Raw genomic sequence first — 20,098 nt, 5'->3', positions numbered from 1 at the left:
CAGCAGCAGCAACAGCAGCAGCAACAATAGCAGCTACGTTCTTAGTTATGCGGATGTGAGCATAGCTGAGAGGTTCAGAAGTTCCAATGCGTAATCACCTGATATGGGTCTCCTCCTCCCGCTCTACGGCACAATGGACAATTAACTTTTCCTGTAGTCGCGGTTGAAATTTTGTGAGCGAAACTAGTGTGGAATCCCGGTGTGTGTGTGTGTGTGTGTGTGTGTGTGTGTGTGTGTGTGTGTGTGCGTGTGTGTGTGTGTGTAAGTATGTATGTATGCATATATCTATCTATCTATCTATCTATCTATCTATCTATCTATCTATCTATCTATATTTCAGAGCTGTGGACCTTCGTCGAACGGCTGTTGTCGCGTGTGGGACGAGCCCACTTATCAGCCGAGTCTATCGTGAATATTGTTCCGCCACCTTCCTTTAAACGGGAAGGAAAAACGGTTTTTGTAACACTGATAGCTATGGCAAAAGAATGCGTGTGGTGGACGCGTTTGAAAGGTCTACAAACAAACACTTTCCTCTCTGGTCAGTCCCTCGTCAACTTTTTCAAGTACCACTTGAAAAGGAGGATGAGGATAGAGAGGAAGGTGTTGTCGAATGAAAGTTTCAATAAAAAATGGGTAAATGTGGCAAGAATGGTAAGAATGAAAGACGACACCATTTTAAGCATAGACTTGTAACAAAAAGAGACAAAAAGAGAGAAGGTACTTACTTTCATGTACCTTTTAAAAAAAAAGCCTGAGGTGACCGTGGTTTTTTCCGTAGGCTTTTCTCTCCACGGATAAACCTAATCTGTTCCCCGTTTTTTACATCGACTGTGATACACGATCCCTATTGATCGCCCTCCCCACGTTTGTTTTTTTTTTTTGTTTTTTTTCTTCCCGCGATCCCTTTTGATCCAAATTATCCCCCCCCCCCCAAGAAAAGCTCTACTTTGTAATTTGTCCATTTTCTGTATTTAGCCCTGTGTGGCTATAATAAAAAGATATCTATATATATATATATATATATATATATATATATATATATATATATATATATACATATATATATATATATATATATATATATATATATATATAGATAGATAGATATGCAGGGCAGGGAATCGTCAATTAGTAATAAAATTAATAATTAACAATTTTGCCGGGTAGCTCAGTATGAAAAAACCTTTTCGGTAAAAAACATTTAGGCAGGTGGTTTTTTTACTCTTCTCTACTGTTTTTTGTTCTGTGTGTATCAAAAATATCGCTATCAATCTGGAGTAATAATTTGTAGTTTTGAAATCAGTAGTTCTTTGACTGCTATTTCTGAATTCTCAGTATGTTGGAGAAGCAGGTTACTGTCAATCCCTATATATTTATGATTATATATATATATATATATATATATATATATATATATATATATATATATATCCATCCATCTATCTATCTATCTATCTATCTATCTATATATATATATATATATATATATATATATATATATATATATATATACATTTAGATCTCATACAGTTATTGAAGCCGTAGGTGGCTTTATCGAATAACATTATAGAAAAGAAGGCTTATTTTTATCCTCATAGCATCTTTTGATAAATAAATTTATTATCTCTTATTATATATCTGTCCTTTTTTATAAACATAAATCAGTCCTCAAATATCTTACGCACCTTCCTCTCTCTCTCTCTCTCTCTCTCTCTCTCTCTCTCTCTCGGTGGAAACAGTGAATGGCAATTTTTAGAATGCCGAATAACGCCCCTTGATAGAACCTATTACAACATCGAATATTGCGCCTTTCACCATTTGGTATTAATTTTGCTTCTGTCGCTAATATTTGTTTATAACAAGCCTGTTGGCTATTTACGATATCAGTGACTGAATTTCGTCTGCTGCATAAAATAAAACCACCCACCTTTAAAAGTCGAAACAAACTCGCTGGCTCAGCTTCTCAATATTGGATTTCTATCTTCTATTGTTCAACCCGTATATTTAAAGCATCACAGCTTGATATTGTTTCATCTTTGGTATTTGCACTTGATAACTCCCCATGGCTTTTGGCTGTAAAGTTCAGACACAAACAACACATAATCTTGAGAAAATAACGGAAATTTGCTGATAAAAGTATGATAATCTTATTTATTTGTTACTGTTTATTTCTAGGATCATCCTTCATTGAGCAGAACTTCGATCAAAGACTATCTGGATGTGACCCTCTCTTCTATTTTTTCTTTTTCTTATTCTTGAGAGGTTTAATGTCAAAAATTTGTAATGCTAACAAACAGTGAAATTAATTTTATGCCGCAAAGAGGAAAACTTCTATATTCAGATTATAAATTAACATTTATACCGTTAATAATTTGTGTACTTCACTTGGTGAGTTAATGCCTAAGTGACAATTTAGATTAGCTGGGTTTTTCAGAAAAGAAATCGACCAATTACCTCACACATAACAATTACAATCTGTAAGTGTTATAGTAAAAATCTGCAAGGCTTTTATGAAGTTAGAATGTAATATTGTTTTTGTTATGGACATTCCAATGATGGAAACCAACTCCTTCAATTGAGGAAGAATTTAAATAATGAAAACCAGAAGAGATCTTATATATATACATGCTAATACCTTAGTTGCCTTTCGAGGCGTTTACTTTGTTACAAGCATTGGGTCCCGGACTCCGGTTTGTGAGTATCTTCCTCTATCACTTCCACACGTCCCAGAAGTCCTGTGAAGATCATCAGCACTGCCCCATTTCCTGAAGGTAGAAACGATATTGTTTGTATCAACAGCAACACTTGACTGATGCTTATTTTAATGAAGCTTCAAGGATGAAAAACAAATTCAACCGAGACAAATTTCAACGAAGTGCAAAGGTGTGTGAGAAAGTATTTTGAACAGAAAAGCAGCAAGGAATGAAATAATCAATCGAGAATAAGGTAAATAAAGTGAACGCCGGTTCTATTGTACTTCTTGAGTAGAATACGTAAAACAGAGAGCTGAAAAACTGAGATTCTTAATGCAGTTAAGATAAAATCTTCCTCTGTTCTGTGGATGTTAAAAATTTTAAATCAAAAAGCAGAGAAGATAACTCAAATAAGATCAATGAGCTGAGACTTTGGGAAGATAAAATTACAAAGTAGATGGTAAAAATCAAGATTATATTTGGATATTTGTATATCTCCTCGGATACATAAGTTATTAGCACGGCTGAAGAACGTGTAAATAAATTGCTTTCTTACATTGCTAAAAAGTAATAGACACAGGAAACGAAAGCGAGTCGTGAAAGCTTGTCTATACAATATGTTGATATCAATTAAATCGACTTCCTGTTATCGCCACATCTTATTTACGCATATGCATGTATATACATACTCATGCACATATGCATTCATAAATTCATACATACTTTCATACATACATACATACATACGTACATACATACATACATGCATACATACATACATACATACATGCATACATACATACATACAGGCATACAGACAGACGGACAGACATACGTATATACAGCCTCATCCATTTATAGTCTTAATGGCTTCAGGCACTGGATCGCTGCCATGCTGGGGTACTGCTTTAAAGCAATAATTTAGCTCAGATTGTAAAATAAATAAATAAAAATAACGAGCAAATTTGATGGTGGCCGGCTTTGATCGCAAAAGATAAACGAACGTAACTAAACACTGATGGAATTCGGTTCGCCACCTTACTCAATACGCAATTTGAATTCCTTAATAATGGAATTATCTACAAGTTTTGTGATTCTCTTCGACAGACATAAACACGAAGGATTAATATAGGTTAAAATATGAGAAACGATAAAATAAACAGATGAAACTTACGAAGAGGATAAAAAAGAAACAACGAACATATTTTGAACGCATTTCCAATTCATGCAAAGTAAAACAAAAAACAAAAAAAAGAAATACAGCTTAACTATGGTGTAATGTTATCAATTATCTAGCCAACTTACCCAAAGTATAACTATGGTATAAATTATCATTTATCTAACGAATCTCCTATATGTTAACTAATTTAATGTAGCTGTCAAATTGAATAATCCAACATGGCGTTAAAACCTTAGCAAGTTTGTTGTGCCAATGTAAGTTTGTATGTGTGTGTATATATATATATAAATATACTGATATTAAGGTGTGTATGTGTGTTTATATGTGAGTCTGATATTTTCAATATGTGCTTTAATGTGTCTGCAACGTTATGCACGTATTTGTATGAATAGAATGGAAGATGCAATTTCAATGTATACGTAACATACGTTTTCTACTTTTACAAAAGTATGCATATGAGGAGTGGTGTCAATTCGTGCCTGTGGGCGTACATGAGTATACACGATTAGAGATAATAATAATAATGATATAGCTAGCTGGTGATTATCACACACTGATGATGGATAACTACTCAGAAACCCGGGTCTGTGTGTATCATGTAAGTATTATAAGTCTATGTACATGTAGCCGCTGGAGCGGCTGTGTGGTATATAGCTCGCTTACCAACCACATGGCTCTGGGTCCAGTCCCACGGCGTTGCACCTTGGAGAAGTGTCTTCTACTATAGCCTCGGGCCGACCAAAGCCTAGACGGAACCGGAAAGAAGCCCGTCGTATATATATGTATATATGTATGTATATGTTTGTGTGTCTGTGTCTGCCCCACTCCCCAACATCGCCTGACAACCGGTGCTGGTGTATTTACGACCCCGTAACTTAGCAGTTCGACAAGAGAGACCGATAGAATAACTACTAGGCTTACAAAGAATAAGTCCTAGGGTCGATTTGCTCGACTAAAGGCGGTGCTCTAGCATGGCTGTAGTCAAATGACTGAAACAAATAAAATAATAAAAGAATATATATATGTACTACGCATGCGTATATGTACACATGTGATGCTGGAGTGATCGTATGCAGAGTCGATTCTGAAGATTCAGAACAATCGCAGTAACATTAATAAGCATCTTTTATGTTTGCTAAGCTAAAAAATCTAGTCTGCTCTCATGTCACATCAGAATCACTGTCAGTTTAGCAACGACCTGCTTACCGATCTAACATGATCGGAGATGCATACATGCATACGTTTTGGCGTGTGCATCTACACACACACACACAGACACACACACACACACACACACACACACACACACACACACACATATATGTATGTATATATACATATATATAGATATGTATATATATATATATATATATATATATATATATATATATATATATATACATATACATGTATATATATATATATATACATATACATGTATATTTATGTACATATACATATATATATATAGGCATACATATATATACGCAAATACATACATATATATATATATATACACACACATACATGTACACAAATATACATGCATGCATAAACACACGCACACATACATAGATGCATACATACATACATACATACATGTATACATACATACATACATACATACATACATACTTACATGCATACGTATCCTCACATGCATATCCGAACAAAGCTATACACACACACACAGATAATTGTAAGTATTCCGCATCCTTATACAGCGGAGGCAGTTAGAATATTCCAGTAGCTTGGGTTAGTGACAGTGCTTCACTGCTTTATTGATTGAACAGAAAGTCTGCAAGGTAAGCGGACATTTCGATATTTTCAGTCTTTCACTGGAATGTGGTGACATCCATGCTTGAATGATGGTTGCCTAGCAGCACATTTTCTGTTTATTTGTTGCTGCTGTTAAAGCATGTTCCACTAGCGCAATTACTGATTATTTTGCATACATATTGACAGTTCTAAAACTATATGAAGCTATAACAGTCACTGAATTGTAATAGCAGATGATAGACGAAAGGTTTATCTCTGTTGTTCTGCAGTGAAGACCTACGACTCGCTTCTATATCTATTTTATTCTAAAAAAAAAATAAAAAAAAGAAACCAGAAAAATCTCAAGTTATACATGTATATATATATATATATACATATACATGTATATTTATGTACATATACATATATATATATAGGCATACATATATATACGCAAATACATACATATATATATATATATACACACACATACATGTACACAAATATACATGCATGCATAAACACACGCACACATACATAGATGCATACATACATACATACATACATGTATACATACATACATACATACATACATACATACTTACATGCATACGTATCCTCACATGCATATCCGAACAAAGCTATACACACACACACAGATAATTGTAAGTATTCCGCATCCTTATAATCGACTACTGCTTCCATTCCTTATGTGTGTGCGCGCGCGCGTAGATACATAGACAGATACATACATACTCACGTACATACGTACATACTTTCATACATACAGACATACATACATAAATACATACATACATAATGCATCTAGACATAAAAACGCATCCATAAAACAAACATACAAATCTGCGCATACACTAACACCAAATCTTTCGAATGGTGATAAGCAACTTCGTTGTTGTGTTGGCACTCCGTCGCTTACGACGTCGAGGGTTCCAGTTGATCCGATCAACGGAACAGCCTGCTCGTGAAATTAACGTGCAAGTGGCTGAGCACTCCGCAGACACGTGTACCCTTAACGTAGTTCTCGGGGATATTCAGCGTGACACAGAGTGCGACAAGGCTGACCCTTTAAAATACAGGCACAACAGAAACAGGAAGTAAGAGTGAGAGAAAGTTGTGGTGAAAGAGTACAGAAGGGTTCGCCACCATCCCCTGCCGGAGCCTCGTAGAAGATGATGAAGATGACGATGATGATGATGATAATGATGATGACGACGACGAAAATGACGACAATGGTGGTATTGGTATGTATATCAGTATTTTTATGTATGTATCCATGCATATACGCAAGTATGTCTCTGTTATGTAGTACGGTCATTTTTTTTTGTTTTTTTCACAAGGCTCCATTCTTTAAACAAAAATAGCTTTTTTAGAGTTTACGGATTCGCGAGTGTGGTACTGTATGTTTCTACGTATATGTGTTTGTGGATAAACTTGCACTCATATAGCGAGTAAGCATGTCACTTCAATACACGTATGTATGTTCTTCGCATGTATGTACGCATGCATGTATGTATACATACATAGACGAAGATGTTTCATGATATATCTTGTCAATGGCGAATACAAGATTTGGCAGTGACCATGGTGAAAGCTTACACCAATACATAGCGATTTCGTTAGCACAAATCGCTATGTTGATTTATATTCACTTGGAAAATTCTGATGGTTGCGAGAAGAATATTTTAAGAGAAAACGATAGTAAACTATTCGTTCAAAACCTGGCAAAAGTAAGAACAGATGTGTGCAGAATCATAGCTAGTTTTAGCAGAGCAGAGTACAACTTGAAGTGGTTTCTGTGTTTTATCATTAATTATTAATGAGGAACTACATTGATTTACGGTATGTGTACAAGTTTACTCATATATATATATATCAGTATAAACATCAGTGTGTGTATATGGATAATACATATAGATGCAGACGTATATATGTATATGTATGCATATATATATATACACATATATATATATGTATGTATGTATATACTTAGTAATAATAATAATAATAACAATAATAATAATAATTTTTCCTACTCTGGGTATAAGGTCCGAAATTTGGGGTGGAGCAGCCGATTAGATCGATCCCAGAATGCAACTGTTACTTAATTTATCGATCCCGAAAGAATGAAAGGCAAAGTCGACCTCGGTAGAATTTGAACTCAGAACGTAAGGAGAGGCGAAATACGGCTAAGCATTTCGCCCGGCGTGCTAACGATTCTGCCAGCACTCTGCCTAAATAATAATGATAGTAATAATAATAATAGTGTTGAATCAGTTAAGTGATCGTGATCAACGCAGTTTGTCTGTCTCTAGTAAAAACAAATTTTGTACAGAAAGTACAAATGACTTGATAATTGATCGATAAAATTTATTAATGAATGCATCAGAAATCAAAAACAGTTCCTTCCATATCGAGCTTAGACAGAAATTTCCCATAAGATGAACAACTCCATTTCGAAAGCAATAAAAGTTGCCGATAATGTAATAGTCCAATCTGTAAATAAAGGGAATGGGAGATGTAGTGAAGTACTACATCTGTTTCAAAAATAATACCGGGCGTATTTTACGTAACATTATTCATGTCTCATAGCTGTACTTCATAAAAAGCATATCTTACAGCTATGCAGCATTCATAATGTTACGCAGGATGCATCCGACGTGGTTTTCAAACAGCTGTAGTAATCGACTACTGCTTCCATTCCTTATGTGTGTGCGCGCGCGCGTAGATACATAGACAGATACATACATACTCACGTACATACGTACATACTTTCATACATACAGACATACATACATAAATACATACATACATAATGCATCTAGACATAAAAACGCATCCATAAAACAAACATACAAATCTGCGCATACACTAACACCAAATACTGCACACACACACATATGCACAAATACCTAGATGATGTTGATAAAAGTTCCAGTGAAGGAGCCTTGAATATATGTTAGAGTCCGGCTCTTTCTCTATGGACAAGAAATACAGAAATGAAACTGATTGATAACATACATACATGTTAACATAAAACTGAAGATCAGTAAAAAAAGAGAACACCTATGCTGAACTATTGAGAAATCTGTAGTTACTCATTCCAGATTACAAGTTCAGGTTTATACCTGTAATTATTGGGGCCCTGGGATATGTAGACACTGCCTAAATACCAATCTTGACAATTTAAGCTTCTCAAAACCAGAAAGGAGAAAGCTAATTCAAAGACTACAGATTCAATCCATCACTGGAACTGTAAAAATCTGTAAAACTTTCCAGAAGTTTATCATTTGAATATATATGAGCATGTCTAGATATATAACTATATGCATGAGAATGCATACATAAAACATACAAATCTACACATACATACATACATACATACATACATACATACATACATACATACATACATACATACGTACATACATACATACATACAAAAATAACCTGTTCTTGATGTTGAAATTCCAATGAAGGAACCTTGGATCTAAGTTAGAAACCGGTTCTTTCTCTATTGGCAAGAAATCTCGAAATAAACTGAATAATGACATAGATACATACAGAAACATAAATCAGTTGACACTCTTTATTGCTGCTTAGTGTAATACCTAAGCGATTATTCAGGCAATAGTTAATATGAATAATTAAGCATCGTATTAGTAATGCGCACGAGCTACGTTGGGTCTTGCTGGCTTAACAGATGCATTGCTGTTGGCTTAGCAGATGCAAGTGTCACAAGCACACACGCCAAATTCGCACGTATATCACGTACACAACACACACATAGCTCCCTCCCTATAAAGAAAATAACCACGCATTAACATTCGACATCTGATGCATATTCACAATCCACATTACATCGCTTTGCGAACTCCTTGATGCTGAATGCCGTTTTTTGTTTCCCCACTTGCGTCACGCTCGAACTATGGTCACACATGTGGATTAAACTTCTTCTTTCCTCTTCTTTTTTGTCTCTGACTCCTTTCTAGGTCCCATTTTTTCAAAATTTATATATTTTTGTGCCTGGTGGAAGGGAGGAAAGCATTTTCAAACCTGCGACCTGGCCCTTGCAGCAGGGTATACTCTACTAAATAATACTTCACCAAAGGTGAAAAATGTTTATCATCTTAAGGTATTCCACTTCTAATTCTAATGAAGCTGGGTTTAGCTTTTATAATTCCCTCTCCTCTCCTTTTCTGGGAAACTATTGGCAATTTATTCAAGACATACTTCATGTATCTCCATATTACTGGCGCTACGTTACTCAAAACTGGTGTTTCCACAATTGACTCAATAGTTTTCCAGTAGTGAATTTAGAAGGGTATGTGCTGTGTCAGTTATGTTATTTTATTGTGTGTGGATTGCTTAGTGTATGAGTCATATGTAGAAAACGTGCTCTTAATGTCGTCCTCTTGAAATGTGTTGTCTTGCTTAGGATGGAGAATGTGTCTCGCAAACTTGAATTACTGGCTTCTTCAATTTTGAATCTTGGAGTATTTTTACCTTGGTATGATTTATCATAGTTCATGCTCGAATTAGTATTGGTATTGTTTTCACTTTCATATCCCACATCCTAATTACAGCAGTTTGAAAACACTTGTACTTTGAGTCTTTTCATTCCTTTTGGGCAATGTTTTGGTAAGAGGGAATCAAGATGTCTCTCGGGATACGGAGATTTTCGTTCCAGTAAATGACTATCATATCTAGAATGTTGCCCTGATATCTTAATCACGTTGATTTTGCAGCATACTGCGCAGTTGACAGAGATACTAACTTAATCTGTCTATTAATACATTTCAACTTATCAATGACGTGGTAGTCAGAAATTATTTAGTTAATTATCTATCGTATAGATTTCGGTATTTCCTGTTAGTCTCTTTACATCAATATTTTGTTTTTCTTATTATTTGTAGCTAAGCAATGGTTTTGTTATTTGATTTTTTTTCTTCGACGTTGTAAACCATGTTTACCTGTGTTACTTCTTCTTATGGAGAATCAACTGCTTTTTTCTTTTTTGGTTCTTTCATGTTTTATTCTCTTGTTAAACTAATAAGTTTACATTTGGCTACAAATGAGTGTTTTACAGATGATCTGATTTGGTCATTAATGTCGCATCATATATCATCTTTGTAGCAAATGACATTAAAATGCTTATTTATTTTTTCGAAGGACTGTCAGCTCAGAAACTATAGAAAATATCAAGAAATTCTTGGCCGCTAATGTCACTAGAGAGCATTGCTATATAAGCTGAAGTAGCACGATCAACCGAGTCTGCCAGCGATTAGCACACTGCAGTGAAAACGTTCTACACGAATTCTTTCCGTTTGCTAGAATCGCTGGCTTGTATAGTTATGATGATCTGCTCATCTCATGTGTATTATTGCATTTGTGGTGTCTTGCGTGGGCTGTGAGCTGTTCCCAGCACGATTATTTCTTGGATAGGGTGTAGTGTCGAGGATCCAGGTAGAGCTTCTACGTTTTTGATCCTACCTTATTTTTCTTTCTTTTTTTATCATGTCCAGTGCTCCAATTATTAAGTGGTATTGCTTTCACCTTCATGACTCACATCTTAAAAACTTCCATATCAAGGTCTTTGTACTTTGACAATTTCTCCACTTCTTTTGGGGCAATATTTTGGTCAGAAGGGTCTGTAATGTCTATCAGTAAGCTGGAGTTTTTTTCCAATCCTTGATTATTATGTCTAGGCGATCGGCTTTTATAGGTTTATACTTGTAATTATTGGGGCCCTGGGATACGTAGCACACTGCCTAAGTACCAATCTTGAGAAATTAGGCTTTTCAAAGTCAGAAAAGCGAAAGCTAATTCGAAGACTACAGATCCAATCCATCACTGGACAGGCATATCCCAGATGATTGTGGCCTGGTCGTTGTCTCGTACAATTTTTGACACATGTTTATACTATTTTATGTAGTAGTGGTGGCATATTGTCCAGTGAAAATAACTACTTGGTCGTGGTCTGTAAAAATATTCAGATTTTACAAGGACTGGACATCCAGAGATGATGTGGTCAAGTATCTCACTGAGGTGCTTGCACATTCTGCATTTGGGGCCTGTTATGGCCTGTTTTCATTGTTTTGCTTTCATAGTTCTTCGCATTCAGACATTGGTCTTGTGCGGCGAGAACCAGTTCTTCGATTTCGGATTTTAGTCCAGAGCTTTTGAGCTATTGTTTGCTTTTACTTAAGTTTACTGCTTCTCTTCAAGCCTTGCCGGGTATTGGCCATGAAGTGATTTTTCTATTGTCATCTTCCTCATCATCATCATCATTATCATCATCGTCGTCGTCGTCGTCGTTGTTGTTGTTGTTGTTGTTAAGGCAGTGAGCTGGTATAGTGGTTAGCAGGACGGAGCGAAATGCTTAGCAGCATTTCATGCATCTTTACGTTATTAATTCAAATTGCGCCGAGGTCGACTTTGCCTTTCATCCTTTCGGGGTCGATGAATTAAGTACCAGTGAAACAATGGAGTCGATAGTAATCAACTAGTCTCCTTCCACCAAATTTCAGACCTTGTGCCTTTTGTAGAAAGGATTAATATTATTATTATTATTATTATTATTATTATTATTATTATTATTATTATTATTATTATTGAGTGAGAGAGCAGTGCATGCCATCAAAGTGATCTCATATCAAGATAAACAGCGCATGACCTCTCAGGTGGGGCCCAGTTAGAATTTTCTTCGGGTCGAGTAGCCCATCCTGCTCAAAAGGCCCCTGAATAAGGTTTGTTTAAGGATGCTGAGCAAAACACCCATGTTTCCAAAGGTGAATTATTCAAACCCCAAAGAATTCCTCTCAACACATGACTATGATGCTCCCCCACTACTTCTGCTTATTATTATTATTATTATTATTATTATTATTATTATTATTATTATTATTATTATTATTATTATGAACACGGGGGTGTTGATGGTAGCGGTGGTGGTAGAGTAGGTCATTCAACAGACTATTGGACTAAATCTCAGTGAGTATCTTGTCTCCAACCTGTGTATCATAATTCTTATATCATGCCTATTTTGATACTAAACTGCCTCAGCATTAACATTAGTTCAATCGTATATATATTGGTTTGTTTCTTCTTTCTTATTTTTTTTTCTTTTTGCTCTTTACTTCACCAATCTCACAATTCAATACATTAATAACGCAGTGGTAAACTCAATAAAACAAAGTGCAAGTTCTGTAGAAGGTGAGACTGCTAAAGTAGTTCATTAACTCGAAACTGTTTTATTCCATTTACGCAGCAAATATCCAGGGGAAAATGAATAAATATCAGAATATCTATTTCTCCTTCATTCACAATATGTAACTGATATATATATATATATATATATATATATATATATATATATATATATATATATATATATATATATATATATATATATATATGGTTAATGAGACAGGGAGCCGGAAAATATATTGTAATATCGCTGATATTCGCAAATGAAATGATTTTATTTCACAAGCGTCTTGTACTCTCTTAGAAATGCACGTGGATTTCAGACTTCTAGATCACCTTAGAATTGCAGAGCATTCATCAAGTGAAAAGCAAATCAATAGATCGATACATCACGTGATCAGCTTTTCAATAGTCTAGATTAAAACTCAATCCTCTGGTGAGCCGACACGGAAACACGGTTTCAATTTCTGGGGTTCAACCATTTTGTTTTAACTAGACTATCATTATAAATGCTATAGGGAAATTTATGAACATCACATTGTTTCATTTCCTATCCTTTTTAATCTGACAGTGTGTGATTATGTAAGAAATCAATATATACATTGGTTATTCTCTATTATATTGTTCATACCTCTACAAACGGAACATATCTACAGCTTCATTTTATGCCATGATTTCCTAGAATCAATATAGAGGTCCATAACAATCTATAATATAAAATATAATAGAACTATTCTGATGTGATTCTCACAAAGTTTTGGCCATAAAATTTGGAAGTGTTCCGTACACAGTTGAATACATGCAATTATCTTACTACCTACCTACTTACATACTGATATATATATGTATATATATATATATATATATATATATATATATATATATATATATATATATATATATATATATATATATATATATGTACGTATGTATGTATATATGTATGAATATATATATGTATGTATGTTTGTATACATATGTATATGCATGTATATATATATGTATTTATGAATATATAAATACATATATATACATGCATACACACAGACGTATATATATGTATTCACAAACACATACATCCACAGTTGCATGCATACAATTTTGTATCAACTTACCTACCTTCTTACCATATATATATATATATATATATATATATATATATATATATATATATATATATATATACATACACACATATATATAAATATATATATATCCATACATACATATATATATTCACACATGCATACATATACATGCAACATGCATATATACATGTTTATATATATATATATATATATATATATATATATATATATATATATAGAATGTATGTATTTTGGTTTGTATGTATGTATGTATTCTATATTCATTATGTATTTCCTGATATTTTCTTCAATACAGAACAGTTAGTTGCTTGTCAGTATATTACTAACTTCTAAATTCTATATAAGATCTTAAAACTCTTCATTATCTTCTGCTCTCATTTCAATCGAAAAATCAACCATATTTTCTCTGAAATTCGTACGCTAATATTATGTTGTGAGCTATGAATAATAATATCACAAAGCTGATTAACCATAACTTGTTGGTAATATTCTTGCCAGGAAGCTTTTAAAAGTATGAAATAGGCATTTTCGTATCACTTGGAAGTTTTATTTATGAAATATTTGGAGGTTTATTGCGTAAATAAAGAGGTACATATTTGCATTATTTTCAGATTTACAGCTAATGCTGTAGGTTATTCTATCTGATGAAGATATGAAATCAAGCTAGCTTCAAGTATCATAAACCTTTTTAAGATGTGCATATAAATACGTACAATATTAAAACACCGTAATATTAAGCTGGCATCAATATTTGTCAAATATCAACATCTTACTAATATTCGCCTAAGTTATCATCAACTACGCTGCCCTCGAAACTCTATCTAGATTACGTATCAAGAAAGAAAACTGTATATAACCGTATATGCAAGTCTAATTAAGTGTAGTGTGGGATATATAGTTAGTAAGTTGGCGTCACAACCACGTGGTTTCCAGTTCGGTCCCATTGCATAGCACCATCATCGAATGTCTTACATTTTATCCCTGGACCGACTAATGCCTTGTGAGCTGAATTAGTTGTTTGGTAGAGGGAAACTGTGTGGAAGCCTGACGTATAAATGTGTGCGTGTGTGCGTGTGTGCGTGCGTGTGTGTTGGTGTGCGAATGTTTGTGTGCGTGCGTGTCTGTGTGAATGTGTGAGTATTTGTGTGTGCGTGTATGTGTGTGTGTTTATGCTTGTCTCCACACCGCTTCGCAGCCGGTGCTGGTTTGTTTACAACCCCGTAAGTTAGAGGTTCGTTACAAAGATGCCAACATAAGTACCAAACATAAAAAGGGTTATCGACTAAACTCTTCAAGGTTGCCTCAACTACCTCAGCTTTAAAAAGTAAAAGGATAAATTCTTCTATGGATTCTGGTGAGCTATGACAAAATGTGAGTGAATATATTGCATTTCCTAAGGATTTTATAACGAAGATTTTGACATGAGACGCATGTCTGCAAATTTTGTGCCAGAAAGGCTTTCAGCTGACCAAAACAACACTCGGATTTCAGTTGCACAAGATCTCCCTGATTGCGTTAAGGAGGATGAAAACTTTTTGAAAACTTTGAGTAGGCCTCTGAGCAGGTATCGCCAAGCTATTGGCAAAATTTGACGCAGATTCTCTGCTCAACTTTCTCTGTCATGGTCAATGCGACGATCACACGCTACACACCTTCATTTCAAGCACTGCTGTAAACAGCGGAAGTAATCTAGATCGTTACAACTTAGTGCGCATGCACAACCGAGTTTAAAGTCAATATGTGCCAAGCGGCTTCACTCTGTATCCTTTAGCTCCGTTACTGTGGCAACAGTCCATATCAACAATGACAAAACTTTAATTTTATTGTATTTCTGTCTTTGGTCAGTAAGTGTTATTTCCTACTTCGTTCTATCTAGAAGTCAAATAAAATGACTACATTTCCCTTCAAACGTTACTTTTGTGACCTGGACATCAATGTTTTGAAACTGACCTATTTTTCTTTACATTTCAGATAGATTCAGCGCTGAGTTACTGAAGCAGAAATATCGTTATAGAAAATATTCTGCTCAATGCCACAGATTTCCTTGTCAGTTGCTTGACCATTACCACTTGAGTATGTCACTCAGTGGCTGAAAAAATATGAATTTCTGATCATGAGCAGGAGTAGTGGGGGAGCATCATAGCCATGTTTTCATAGGGATTCTTTGGGATTTGAATAAATATAACAACAGGGAAGTTTGAAAGAAGTAGCTTTTTTCCATACTTTCCATGGGCAAGCAAATAGGAAGTAACAGTAATATTACCCAAGAACAAAAATGGTGTTACACAGTGTTATAGTTAACGTGTAATTTCCTTGTCCACTACCATTAGATCCGGCTTGTTGCGTTCAAGCATCTGGTCCATTTGGATTCGGAAATTCCACCGGATTTTGTAAATCTTCGACTCAGTCACTCCGCATGGTTTGTGTTCGTACAATTTCTTGGAAATAATAGTGTGTACTTTTCATTTCGGTAGCAGAATCTTTTTCTCTGGTCTTTATCCTGATCCTTAACCTTTAGCACTGATTCAAAAGTCTTTCTTTCATTTATGCATCACGTGTAGAAAGAATTTCAAGTCTAAAATATATTAGAGACGACTCAGTTGATTCCATCTTCCAGTTTAAGTGACTGAAGTATTCGCTTATCATTGACCACTAAGGATTTAAGATTTACTACGAAATTACAGAAAATTGTATCAATAACTCAAGACTTCAATTACTGAACTGAGTGTTAAACCGGCGAAGCAACCTCTCAGGATTGATTGGTTTGATCTATGTTCACCGAGAATTTCAAACTGTCGTTTTAAATGAAAACCAAATAAAATGCAACACACGCTGCCAACTGACATTGGATATGTCTCCTTCTCCCCGTACAGATGTCTTACAAAATATAGCATTCTTACGCGTCTACAGCGGCTGAAATAATCTGTTGTCTCGATAAAGAAAATTATCAACCAAAAGTCATTACGTTTTAAATATGAGTATATGTGTGTGTGTGTGTGTGTGTGTGTGTGTGTGTGTGTGTGCATGCGTGTGTGTATGAGTGTGTACATATTTATATTTGTCTCATCAACACTTGACAACCGGTGTTGGTTTGTTTACATCCCTATAAATTACAGGTTCTGCAAAAACGAAACCAATGGAAGTATAAGATTCAGAAAATAAGTACAGAAGTCGTGTTGTTCGGTTGAAATCTTTCAATGCGGCCTCATCAAAATCGCAATCCGATGACAAAATCGAATGAAAATGTAAAAGTGTAAATTCTTCTATGCGTACAGAGTAGATTGGAGAATGGGAAGCTATGATTGGGTATATCTCTAAAGAGACGATTCAACGCCCTTTATTTTGGCATAAATATAGGTACATAACTAGTAATGTACTAGTGTTATAACTAGAGTAGCACTAAGGTGAGATATACGCTAAGAGAATAATTAGTTTCCTAGCAAAAGTAGAAATGTGACTAAGTTTACACTAGAATGTTTTTTACTAAGGGAGGGATAGATAGCTAGAACTATAATAAAACTTGTAACTAAGCTGTATTTAGTGTCGTGTAAAAGACAGGTGAATAGAGAAAAAGATATAATATATAAAAAGGGCGTAAGAAATATATTCAATATCGCATCGATCTCGACATATTGAAAATATGTAGATCAAGGAAACATAGCTGAAGACTAGTAATAAATATCTGACACATTAAACATAATGAGATATTCTAATCTCCAATAAATAACTATCTCGCGCATAAGTATATATTTTTGAAGCTGAATGTTATTATATGTATAATATATGCGTGTGTGTGTGTGTGTGCGCGTGTACGTGTGTGTATATGTGTGTGTGTTTGTGTACATGTATGTGTGTATACGTATGTGTATGTACAGACTGTACGGTAACAAATTTTGCTTGCCAACTACATGGTTCCAGGTTCACTCCCACAGTGTGCCACCTTGGATAATTGTTTTCTACTATAGCCTCAGGCCGACCATAGCCTTGTAAGTAAATTTGGTAAACGTAAACCCATGTGCGTGCGTGTGTGTGTGTGTGTGTGTGTGTGTGTGTGTGTGTGTGTGTGTGTGTGTGTGTACGTTATGTTAGTGCCTATGTGCGTATATGTCGTCTGTCTGTCAGCCTATCTGTCAGCCTGCTTGTCTGTCTGTCTATACTTGTCTATCACCATCGCTTGAAAACCGGTGATGGTCTGTTTACATCCTCGTAATTTAATGGTTTAGCAAAATAGGCGGATAAAATAAGTACTAAGCATTAAAATAAGTATTGGGGGTTGATTTGTTTAACTAAAACCCAGCAAGGCAATGCCCCAACGACTGCAAAGCAATACCTGAGGACCTTATCCGAGCATGCAGTCACGAGAGGAGCACACGCCGATATACATTCATCAATACACGTGCGCAATCATCTATATGCATACATGCCCACATATATACACACCTGCAAATACACGCACGTGGATCCATACACTAGCGTAATGCGATATACACAGATGGTTATAGATATATAAATATATATAAAACTTTATATGGATGTGTATAGATAAGTATCTATGAAGGTGTGTATGTGTGTACGGACATATATCTGTGCATACAGTCACGAAAACAATATGCTCAGACTTACACTCATAAATACGCCTGCCTATACACACACACACATACACACACACACACAAACACACACATACACACACGCGCACACACACACAGGTACATGCACACACACACACATATATATACATGTATGTAACTATGTATGTATGCATGTATGCATGTAGGTAAGCAGGTATGTAAATATATATATATATATATATATACATATCCCACAGTGTACATACAGGAACTTACAAGGATATTTATGTAAGTGTGTGTAATATGTATATTATATATAATATATATTATATATATATATGTGTGTATATATATGTATACACACACACACAACATATATATATATATATATATATACACGGATATATGTATATATATATATATATATATATATGTTTATATGTACATACATATAAGCAGATACTGTACTACGTACATACAAATGCTTGCAAATGAATGCAGTGCTCAAGAACCATGATAAATGTTTGACATTTGATAATGTTTATAGCTGAGACATTTGCATATGAAGAACGAAAGGCGAACTACATAACTTATAATAAGATATTTTAGGTAGATTTATCTAGATGTAAGGTGACGTTGGAAATAAAAACGTGGAAAGTATAGCTTTGGTGATACTAAATGTCTGAAGTCGTTGTTTAACCCCAGGTCAGTCATGTTCGAGGAGATCTTTGATCAAAGGCTTTTCAGTCGTGACGAACTTGCTCGTTTTCTTTCATTTTTTTTTCTTTCCGTATTCTTAAGACAGTGTTTCTATTACGAGATCACACGGTGTTGTTGCTTGTTTTCTTTTTACGACATTAGGGTGTAATTTGAGTGCAATTTGGTAGTTATTTGCAGCAGGAGTAGCGACTACTTAAAAGAGTGTTGTTTGTACCTGGTTTAAGAAATATAAGACAGAACTTGGAGAGTGAGTGAGGTGAAGATAGTGAGAAAAGAACTTGGAAGAGTGGAAAGAAAACCGGTTTTCACAGTTTCGTTTTACTCAATGATTCGTAGATGCAGATAAGAGCCTACATCTTCATAGGTACAGTTTCAGAGCAGGGAGAACGTGTGTCATATATATATATATATATATATATATATATATATATATATATATATATATATATATATATAAATGAGTAAATATTCAAATGCTCGTAAAGATTATTATTATTATTTTTATTATTATTATTATTATTATCATTATAATTTTATTTTTTTTATTACAAAATATATGAGAAAAGTGAAAAAAATGTTAAAATAGCCTGGAAATGTACGGTTGTGATAAGCTTGAGAGAGAAATAAAGGCGGTAAAGAGATATTGGAGAAGAAAAACATATCGTGTAGGATGAAAGTTTGTCATGGACAGCGAAGAATAAGAAGGGAATAGAATAGAGAATAATAGAAAGAGATGTGGTGCTAGGAAAGAATTTTGAAGAAGAAAGAAAGAAAGAAAGAAAGAAAGAAAGAAAGGAAGAAAGAAAGAAAGAAAGAAAGAAAGAAAGAAAGAAAGAG

At 34.6% G+C, this 20,098-nt stretch overlaps 1 protein-coding gene across 2 annotated transcripts in view; it reads right to left on the bottom strand.

Moving 5' to 3' along the window:
* LOC106871598 (transient receptor potential cation channel subfamily A member 1) overlaps positions 1-20,098 on the bottom strand; it is a 203,134-nt gene that overhangs the window by 73,719 nt on the left and 109,317 nt on the right. Inside the window, exons 2-3 of one of the 2 annotated variants that reach the window (XM_089358900.1) lie at positions 2,636-2,765; positions 1,928-2,073 (exon numbers count right to left, since the gene is read on the bottom strand). The gene's annotated coding sequence lies outside the window, so the exon portion shown is untranslated. The remainder of the gene's footprint in view (positions 1-1,927; positions 2,074-2,635; positions 2,766-20,098) is intronic. The other variant, XM_014918118.3, reaches the window with a different exon arrangement.

Source organism: Octopus bimaculoides, chromosome 10 (assembly GCF_046866305.1).
Source record: "Octopus bimaculoides isolate indiv1 chromosome 10, ASM4686630v1, whole genome shotgun sequence".
Taxonomy (NCBI): Eukaryota; Metazoa; Mollusca; class Cephalopoda; order Octopoda; family Octopodidae; genus Octopus; species Octopus bimaculoides.
This window is presented reverse-complemented; position numbering and strand designations above follow the sequence as displayed.